At 40.1% G+C, this 8,719-nt stretch overlaps 1 long non-coding RNA gene across 1 annotated transcript; it reads right to left on the bottom strand.

Annotated features, from left to right (window-relative positions):
* Positions 1-7,166: 7,166 nt before the first annotated feature.
* On the bottom strand, positions 7,167-8,179 carry LOC134205064 (uncharacterized). Its single transcript, XR_009978050.1, has 4 exons — positions 7,955-8,179; positions 7,747-7,887; positions 7,502-7,615; positions 7,167-7,441 (listed from the first exon to the last, which is right to left on the bottom strand). It is a non-coding gene; the product is annotated as an uncharacterized LOC134205064 (long non-coding RNA).
* Positions 8,180-8,719: the final 540 nt, after the last annotated feature.

An 8,719-nucleotide genomic window follows, 5' to 3' on the forward strand; every position in this document is an offset into this window, starting at 1 on the left:
GCTCGTTCGTAACAAGGTTCCCGTTTATGTCCTTATACATATCGGGCTGTGACACGTGGCCCTTACGCGAACGGTTTAACTTCTCATTTCGTGCCTTATTAGCGCAGTACAGTTGCTCCGTCTCTTCACGGTCTCGATCTTCATGCTGGCGGTTTTTCCTCCGGAAATCAAGTATTGTCTGTGCGGCGCCCGTTTGTATCGTGCCTCGTTCTCCCTCGTGCGGTGTTGCAGCAATCTCGCCTATGCTGCAATCTTCTCTTCCACTAACTCTCGGGTACTTTTTCAAAACGGCGTATGTCGCAAATTGTAAACAAACCCGTTTTTAACAGCATATGGCATCAAATTCATCTAAAAATGTGTATATCTTCAAAGCTTCATGAAAATGTGTTTTTAAAAATGTAAATCATTTTTTTGCAAAACGGTGTAACATCATTGTTGAAAATATTGCACATACACCGCTTAGCAGAAAATGTACTTTAAAAAGTTTTTTCGAATAACTAAATAGTTTAAAACTTGCGTCTGCTTGTACTTTTTCATCACTGATTTCAAAATTAAGCATGTTGCTTGAATATTTTGATTTTAGTTAAGAAAAACATTTTACGTTGTTTTTCTGCAGCAAATGTTGTTACGTCGTGTTGTAAGTGTTGCAATTTTTTTGTCGCATGTGCGTGAAACGTTTCAACTTGACGCAACATTTCGACGTATCAACAATGCAGCGTACGGAGCAGCGTAACATTTCGACGAAAGTAGCATTACCTCGGTCATGCTGACGTATCAAAACGACGTGTGTGATTTATCTGTTGCAAAACGTTGTAACATATATTTTTATCAAAATAACTGAAATGTTCACACGCAGTGCAGATTTCAGGGTCAGTGACGATGAACCTTTTCATAACGTATCGTTGAGGTGTATTCAATTGCAATAAAAATGATTAGTTTCTAAATAGGAATAAAAATAAAATCTGAAAACTTCCAACCTCATTTTCTCAGCTTGATCAAAATGTTACATACGCCGATTTGAAAAAGTTCCAGAGAACTGCTCACATTCAACGTCATACCAGTTGTTTCTTTGTTCCGTGTATAGTGCAGCGGTTGCGGTGCTTCCAATGGCGGATCGAATATCTCTCCAGCCATCTTCAAGAGACGCTGCGCCTAGCTGCTCTTCCTTTGGGAGTGCCACTTCCAGCTGCTGCGCGTAGTATTGGGCTAGTCTACCGTCTTGTAGCCGCCCAATGTTTAGCCGCGGCGGACGACTCCTACGCGTGATGTACACCGTGGAAAGTTTTGAGCGCAGACATACTGCAACGAGGTAGTGGTCGGTAGTGGGGATGTAATTCATCGTAGATTATCGCAACCTGCGAAGTTTAGCGACTTGCAGTTTCATGTTTCAAGCTTCCAATTGCGATCCTTCATTTGTCGCCTAGGTCGTTGCCGATTGTTTCGAGTCGTATTATCTTCTATGTCGTTCGTTAAGGTTGTTTTTAAAGGCGGCTCATTGGGCCTGCGCAAACCTTCTGTCCCGTCGGAGGGCCGTCGTGTCAGGTCTGTGTAGCGTCCCACCTAACACCAGTACGTATCTCCTTTCGACAGCTCTTTCGTATGACAGTTTGAGCGGCAGACGCCCAAGTAGCACATTTCTATCGAATCTAGTTATAACAACTTGATTGTGACCAAATTCGGTCGAATATCAGTTACGAAGGCCCTCCTTAGCCCTCCTTAGCCGTGCGGTAAGACGCACGGCTACAAAGCAAGACCATGCTGGGCTGAGTTCGATTCCCGGTGCCGGTCTAGGCAATTTTCGGATTGGAAGTTGTCTCGACATTCCTGGGCATAAAAGTATCATCGTGTTAACCTCATGATATACGAATGCAAAAATGGTAACCTGGCTTAGAAACCTCGCAGTTAATAACTATGGAAGTGCTTAATGAACATTAAGCTGCGAGGCGGCTCTGTCACAATGTGGGGATGTAATGCCAATAAGAAGAAGAAGAAGATCAGTTACGGAAACAGACCTGAAACATATGTGCTGGTAGGGCTGTCGCTTTGGCTGGAATGTTTACATCCACTCTATTTTCGCGTAAAAATCTGCATGAGTGAGCAATCTTTGCTCGTGAGAATGAGTTAGCATTACGGTCCCTCAAAAATAGCAACTCCAATCGAATATCCTTCAGATATGTTTAGTTGAATGAAATTTGTAGCTAAAGCTATGTCCATTTAGAATCCGGAATCATTTATTGTATTGCAGCGGCACGAAAAGTGACCGCTGCAAGAATTCTTTTACAGCGGTTTGTCTACCTAGGCGCACACTTGCTGTGGTATAAATTTCACGATGTTTCGTGCAGCGAGTCAAAAATTATACCAGATGGAAGCCGAAAGGAGAGAAAAAATCTGCACACCCACGTTGATAATCCTGCTCATCGACGATGGAACCTACGTCAAAATGGATTTCGGACAGCTTCCTTGCCAAAAATTCTACATGGCGACGGCACGAGGAGTAGTTCCTGCGAAGTTTAAGTTTGTGTTTTGGACAAACTTGCAAAAAAACAGATGATTTTGGCAAGAGATATGCAACTTTGGAGTAAAGACCTAAGTTTTTGTGACGAATAAGACGATGGACTCGAAGCTGTACAAGGAGGAATGTCTAAAAAACCGCGGTCTACCTTTCATAAAGCCCATAAAGGTCCCGTGAAGTTTTGGCCAGATTTGGCGAGTTGCCACTACAGCCGGGAAGTCATCCAGTGGTACCGCGATAATAACAAAAATTTCATCGATAAAAACATAAATCCACGCAACTGCCCACAGCTCCGGCCCATCGAGACATTTTGGGCAGTAATGAAGCGGAAGCTTAAGAAAAGTGTAAAAACAGCTCGGGACGTGACTCAGACGACCAAAATGTGGAACAAATGTGCCAAGGAAGTTGACTCCGGAGGTGTGCAACTTTTGATGAGAGGAATAAAGAAGAAGGTGCGAGTTTTTACTAGAAACAATAAGAAATGATTTGTAACAATATTTTTTCCTTAAAGTATAGTAAATTACCTTTGTTTTGATGTATTAACCTTATTTGTACGTCATTACGTTACCGATATACAGATGATTTTATTATTCCGGATTCTAAATGGACATAGCTTTATTACAGCATGTGGCTGAATGTCCTTGGCGAAAATCGAATTGCTCATTACCAAAAAATAACATTCTCATTAATATGAGTCATCTTTCTATTCAAACGACTTGCTTGTTGAAGAAAGCGAACTGATTATACGTTAACTAGAAGGCCCAGCTCGATGTTTGTCCAGCTTCAAGACAATATCGGCTTAATCTATGTCCTTCTTCAGTGCTATCTTTGTTTACGATTTTTAATGATATGTGTACGTGCCATGAATTCAAGGAGCAGTAACCCTACATAGATTTATATCCAATTAAGGATCTGCGGTACTGTTTGAGCATATCACGTGAGCTACCATATTGAGTAAAATGCGTGTCCGCATTGTAACGAAACCCACAACAAGCAGGTGCGTACTAATTATTGGATCCAATCTATTTTCCTATGACGATTGAACCAACTGAATAAGATGCTGAAGGTCGCGTCTGAATCTATTTGAAAAGCTGTTCGATATAAACTCTCTAATAAATAAATACTAGTGAAAAGCAGTGATTATCTTAAAACAGCTTTGACTCAAAACTGCAGGGATTTAAAAAAAAAGTTGTGGACAATTTCCAGAAGGAACGTAAAATCAAAAAGAAGATCACGGCATAAAGCTTTAACGCACGCTCGGTTGAGCACAAGAAGGAGGGTTCCGAACTCATTAGTACCGTTATTGTGGCAGACTGCTACCATCTATTGGCGACGGAACGAACAATATTACCATAATTATGGACTTCCCTAGTTTTCCAGTTAGTTGCTAGGTAAATAATACGAATCACAGTTGTTAAGGGTGGGTCTGATTGGGAACCCATCACCATCATCGTCTCGTCAACAAACCCGGCCGGTAGGGATCGACCGAGCATTCCACGCACGGGTACACAAAAACACACTATAAAATTAAATTTTAATTATACGAGCTTAATAATTCGCGCCGATCCGATACACGAGCTAGCGGCTCTGAACTGTGGTACGTTTTGTTCGGACGCGTTCCAAGCGTTATGGTCCCCCTTAGTCGGAGCATTTTCCCGCTCGGCCACACGGCGCAGCCAAACAGGGGGGACAAACGATGCGGTAGATTTGGACGCCGGTTGGGGTCGATGATGCTCACAAGCCCGGAAACAGGATGAATATTTATAGTTTTGCCAACGATGAGCTGCGACTGACGACGCCCGGCCCGATGCACATCCAAGCTGGTCGGCGTGGAGTGGACGCACTTGATTCCGGAAGCTGGAAGCCGTGAGGACAAATGATAACGAATGGAAAACACGAGATCGGCTGGCACCAGCGTGGAGGCCGGGAAATGGAATTAGAGAGGAAAATGAGCTTAATTTAATGGATCCGGTAGCGTTTCCGGAAAGCTTTCGAGTTCTGGCGAAAAGTTTTTGTTGTTTGTTTGTTTGTTTAATGAGATAGCTTATAGTTATTTTCATAATGCCAGACTACTATTGCAATGACATGGGTAAATCACGTTCATAAAAACAGATAATTACTCCATTAAGTTGAAAACCAGAATGGTCAACTACCGAACCTAGATTTTTAACACAATCCGTGCATTAAACTTAATTTTACAATATGATAGTAATTGTGCGATAAATCTTAGTTCGCTAATCGACCATTCAAATATGCAAATTAATGGAGTATAAGATGCTTCAAATACACTGAGGGAAATAAAGCACCACCGTATTTTTAACTGATATTTCCGGAAATTATGAACAGATGATTCTAATTGCAGTTTAGAATGTAAGCACGGTGTCAGGCCATTTGGCCGAATGCCGTCTGGCCGAATGCCGTCTGGCCAAATGCCGTTTGGCCGAACGCCATTTGGCCGAATGCCGTTTGGCCGAACGGGTTGTTTGGCCGAATGCCGTTTGGCCGAATAGTTAAAAAAAATTGCCACAAATTACGAGTAGCGAAGATTGAGAAATGAAACGTGAGTAATGAGAAGTAAGAAGTGAGAAGTGAAATGTGAAAAGTGGGAAGAGAAAAGTGAACAGAGAACTTCTTCCTTCTTCTCCTTCTTCCTTCTTCTTTCTTCTCCTTCTTCCTCCTTCTTCCTCCTTTTCCCTTCTCTCTTCTCCTTCTTCCTTCTTCTTTCTTCCGTCTTTCTTTTTCCTTCTTTATTTTTTCTTTTTCCCTCCTTTTACTTTCTTCCTTCTTCATTCTCCTTTCCTTCTTCTTTCTACTTCCTTCTTTCTACTTCCTTCTTCTTTCTACTTCCTTCTTTCTACTTCCTTCTTCCTTCCCCCTTCTCCCTTTTTTCTTCTTCCTTCTTCATTATTTCTATTCCTTCTCTCTTCTTCTTTCTTCCTTCTTCCTTCTTCTTTGTTCCTTGTTCCTTCTTCCTTCTTCCATTTTCCTTCTTCCTTCTACCTTCTTCCTTCTTTTTTCTTCCTTCTTCTTTCTTCCTTCTTCCTTCTTTTTTCTTCCTTCTTCCTTCTTCCTTCTTCCTTATTCATTCTTCCTACTTCCCTTTTCCTTCTTCCTTCTTCCATCTTCCTTCTTCCTTCTTCCATCTTCCTTCTTCCATGTTCCATCTTCCTTCTTCCTCCTTCCTTCTTCCTTCTTCCTTATTTCTTCTTTCTTCTTCCTTCTTCTTTCTTCTTTCTTCCTTCTTCCTTCTTCCTTCTTCCTTCTTCCTTCTTCCTTCTTCCTTCTTCCTTTTTCCTTCTTCCTTCTTCCTTCTTCTTTCTTCATTCTTCTTACTTCCTTCTTCCATCTTCCATCTTCCTTCTTCCTCCTTCCTTCTTTCTTCTTCCTTCTTCCTTCTTTCTTCTTCCTTCTTCCTTCTTTCTTCTTCCATCTTCCTTCTTCCTTCTTCCTTCTCCCTTCTTCCTTCTTCCTTCTACCTTCTTCCTTCTACCTTCTTCCTTCTTGCTTCTTCCTTCTTCCCTCTTCTTTCTTCTTTCTTCTTCCTTCTTCTTTTATCCTTCTTCCGTATTCCTTCTTCCTTCTTCCTTCTTTCTTCTTCCTTCTTCCTTCTTCCTTCTTCCTTCTTCCTTCTTCCTTCTTTTTTCTTCCTTCTTCCTTCTTCCATCTTCCTTCTTCCTTCTTCCTTCTTCCTTCTATCTTCTTCCTTCTTCCTTCTTCCTTCTTTCTTCTTCCTTCTTCCTTCTTCCTTCTTCTGTCTTCTTTTATCCTTCTTCCTTCTTCCGTCTTCCATTTTCCTTCTTTCTTCTTCATTCTTCCTTCTTCCTTCTATCTTCTTCCTTCTTCCTTCTTCCTTCTTCCTTCTTGCTTCTTCCTTCTTCCCTCTTCTTGCTTCCTTCTTCTTTCTTCATTCTTCCTACTTCCTTCTTCCTTCTTCCTTCATCCTTCTTCCTTCTTCCTTCTCTCTTCTTCCTTTTTCCTTCTTCCTTCTTCCGTCTTCTATCTTCCTTCTTCCTTCTTTCTTCTTTTTTCCTACTTCTTTTGTTTTTCTTTTTTCCTTCTTCATTCTTTCTTCTTCTATGGTTCTTTCTTCTTTCTCTTTCCTTCTTCTTCATTTATTCTTCATTCGGAGAATTTCAACTATTCGGCCAAACGGCATTCGGCCAGATGGCGTTCGGCCAAATGACCCTTTCGGCCAAACGACATTCGGCCAAACGGCATTCGGCCAAATGACCCTAAACCGTTCCGAGCAGCGTGACGATCAATACAAAAATTCTACAGGTTTAATACGAAAAGTGTGACTGTGACTGTGGGTGTGGGGGCTTACTTACTTCTATTTGAACTTTGTAAAAAAACAGTCCAGTGCTTCTTATTGCACATGAGCACAAGCGTCCCCAAGGAAATTCGAAAACATTTCTCGAGCAAATACGGCAGAAATTTCTTAAGAAATTTCAAACAAATTTCCCTAAAAATTATTCTTAATTCTTAAGAAATTTCAAACAAATTTCCCTAAAAATATTGAAAGAATTTCAAAAATATAAAAAAGGCTACTCAAACAAATAAGCACGGATAATATTTGCCCACCCTGTACTTGACAAATGTTCGACCAAATTTTTCAAGAAATGGTTGGCTTTTAGTATGACACCTATAGGTAATTAATTTGATAAAAGCGTGTTTTAAAATCGTTTATAGTGAATAGTGCAACATGTACTCCGGATTCTTGTTACATGAAGTTGTCTTTAGTAAACAAAATAATAATTATGTTAAAAAATAACGTAAAAATTGTATTGATTTATTTGCCACATGCTTTCATAATTTTGTCATCACATAGAGCGATACCCCATGGGTTACAAACACAAATATTGTCACATTCATCTTTGAATACAACTTTTGGATTGCATTTCATCTCCGGGTGTAGATTTGATCGTACATCTGAAAATAATTCAATGATGTAATGATCACACGAATTACTGTCTACTATAAACTACTTACATGAACAAGTTAATCCAAAGTAACTGCACAGTAGCATTAGACAAACGTAAATATGATATCTCCTCATTGGAATTCGTCGAAAAATAACGATTCAAAACTGAAGACCTTCACTGGCTGAAAGTGTATAATAATTTGAGTGTTAGTTTCTGTTCAAGCTTAACATCGAACGAATATGAAATAATCGCCATTGATAAATTGATTAATGGCGAACCTAATCAAAAGGTACAATTTTCTGCAGTACTCACGTTGAAGGCTTTCATTTCATACGAAATATTCACAATCCAATTCATCGTCTTGCATTGTACACAAGCAACGCAGCGGCTCGTCCGGTGAACCGCAGATTTCTTCCTCCAAGAACTGAGGATCCGGTAAAGGTACGGCTTTTGCTGGAAAACATAAATTGATTGAATTGACATGGGATTGAAATACATGGGATTGTATGAGAATGACAACCTAACTGAAGGAAAATGCAAACTACGACTGCAACGATTCTGAGCAAATGAACTAATTTCATGGTGGCGTAAAATATGCCTATGTCTATTATCACTGAGATGCTTTGTTTGAGTGCAGTCACATCGATGTAACCGTCCTTACTAATTGTCGATAGTTTCAACTTGTTTAGACAATTATCACTAATAAGGGCCAACTTACGAGCTGTTTTTAAATTTTTCAGCAGTTTATTTACTGATGACGTGTTGGCTTTACCCATGTTAACTAAACTGTTATTGTAATAACTGTGCTGCAGTTATGCATCATGATAAGGTGGAAAATTAATTGGTCAAGTTGATAAGACTCCAGTGCGAGTGCGAGTTGGCCCGGCTTACACGTGAACTCATTGGATAACTATATTAATCCAATAGTGCAAACGATATCGTTTAAGAATAAAATGCAGTGAGAAAACAAAAATAACTGCAAATGAAGCTTTTTATATAAATTACGGGAAAATTACAGATTTAGCCCGTTTCATTGTCTCATTGCCAGGGAGACTAAACATTTTAGAACTTAGTTAGTTAGTTTGTAAACCTCTCTGCTGAAATAATAAAATAAACAAAAATTAAACTAATATAGAGAATCAAAGTTCGTTTCATTTATTTAGTCTACATCTGAACAGATAATACTGAATCAACAATTTGACGCCACAATACACGGTTCGAGGCCGCATCTCTCCATCCTCGAATACGCCCCACGCTCGCCAAGTCGTTTTGCACGTGGTCTGCC

Source organism: Armigeres subalbatus, chromosome 1 (genome assembly GCF_024139115.2).
Source record: "Armigeres subalbatus isolate Guangzhou_Male chromosome 1, GZ_Asu_2, whole genome shotgun sequence".
NCBI classification, from domain to species: Eukaryota; Metazoa; Arthropoda; class Insecta; order Diptera; family Culicidae; genus Armigeres; species Armigeres subalbatus.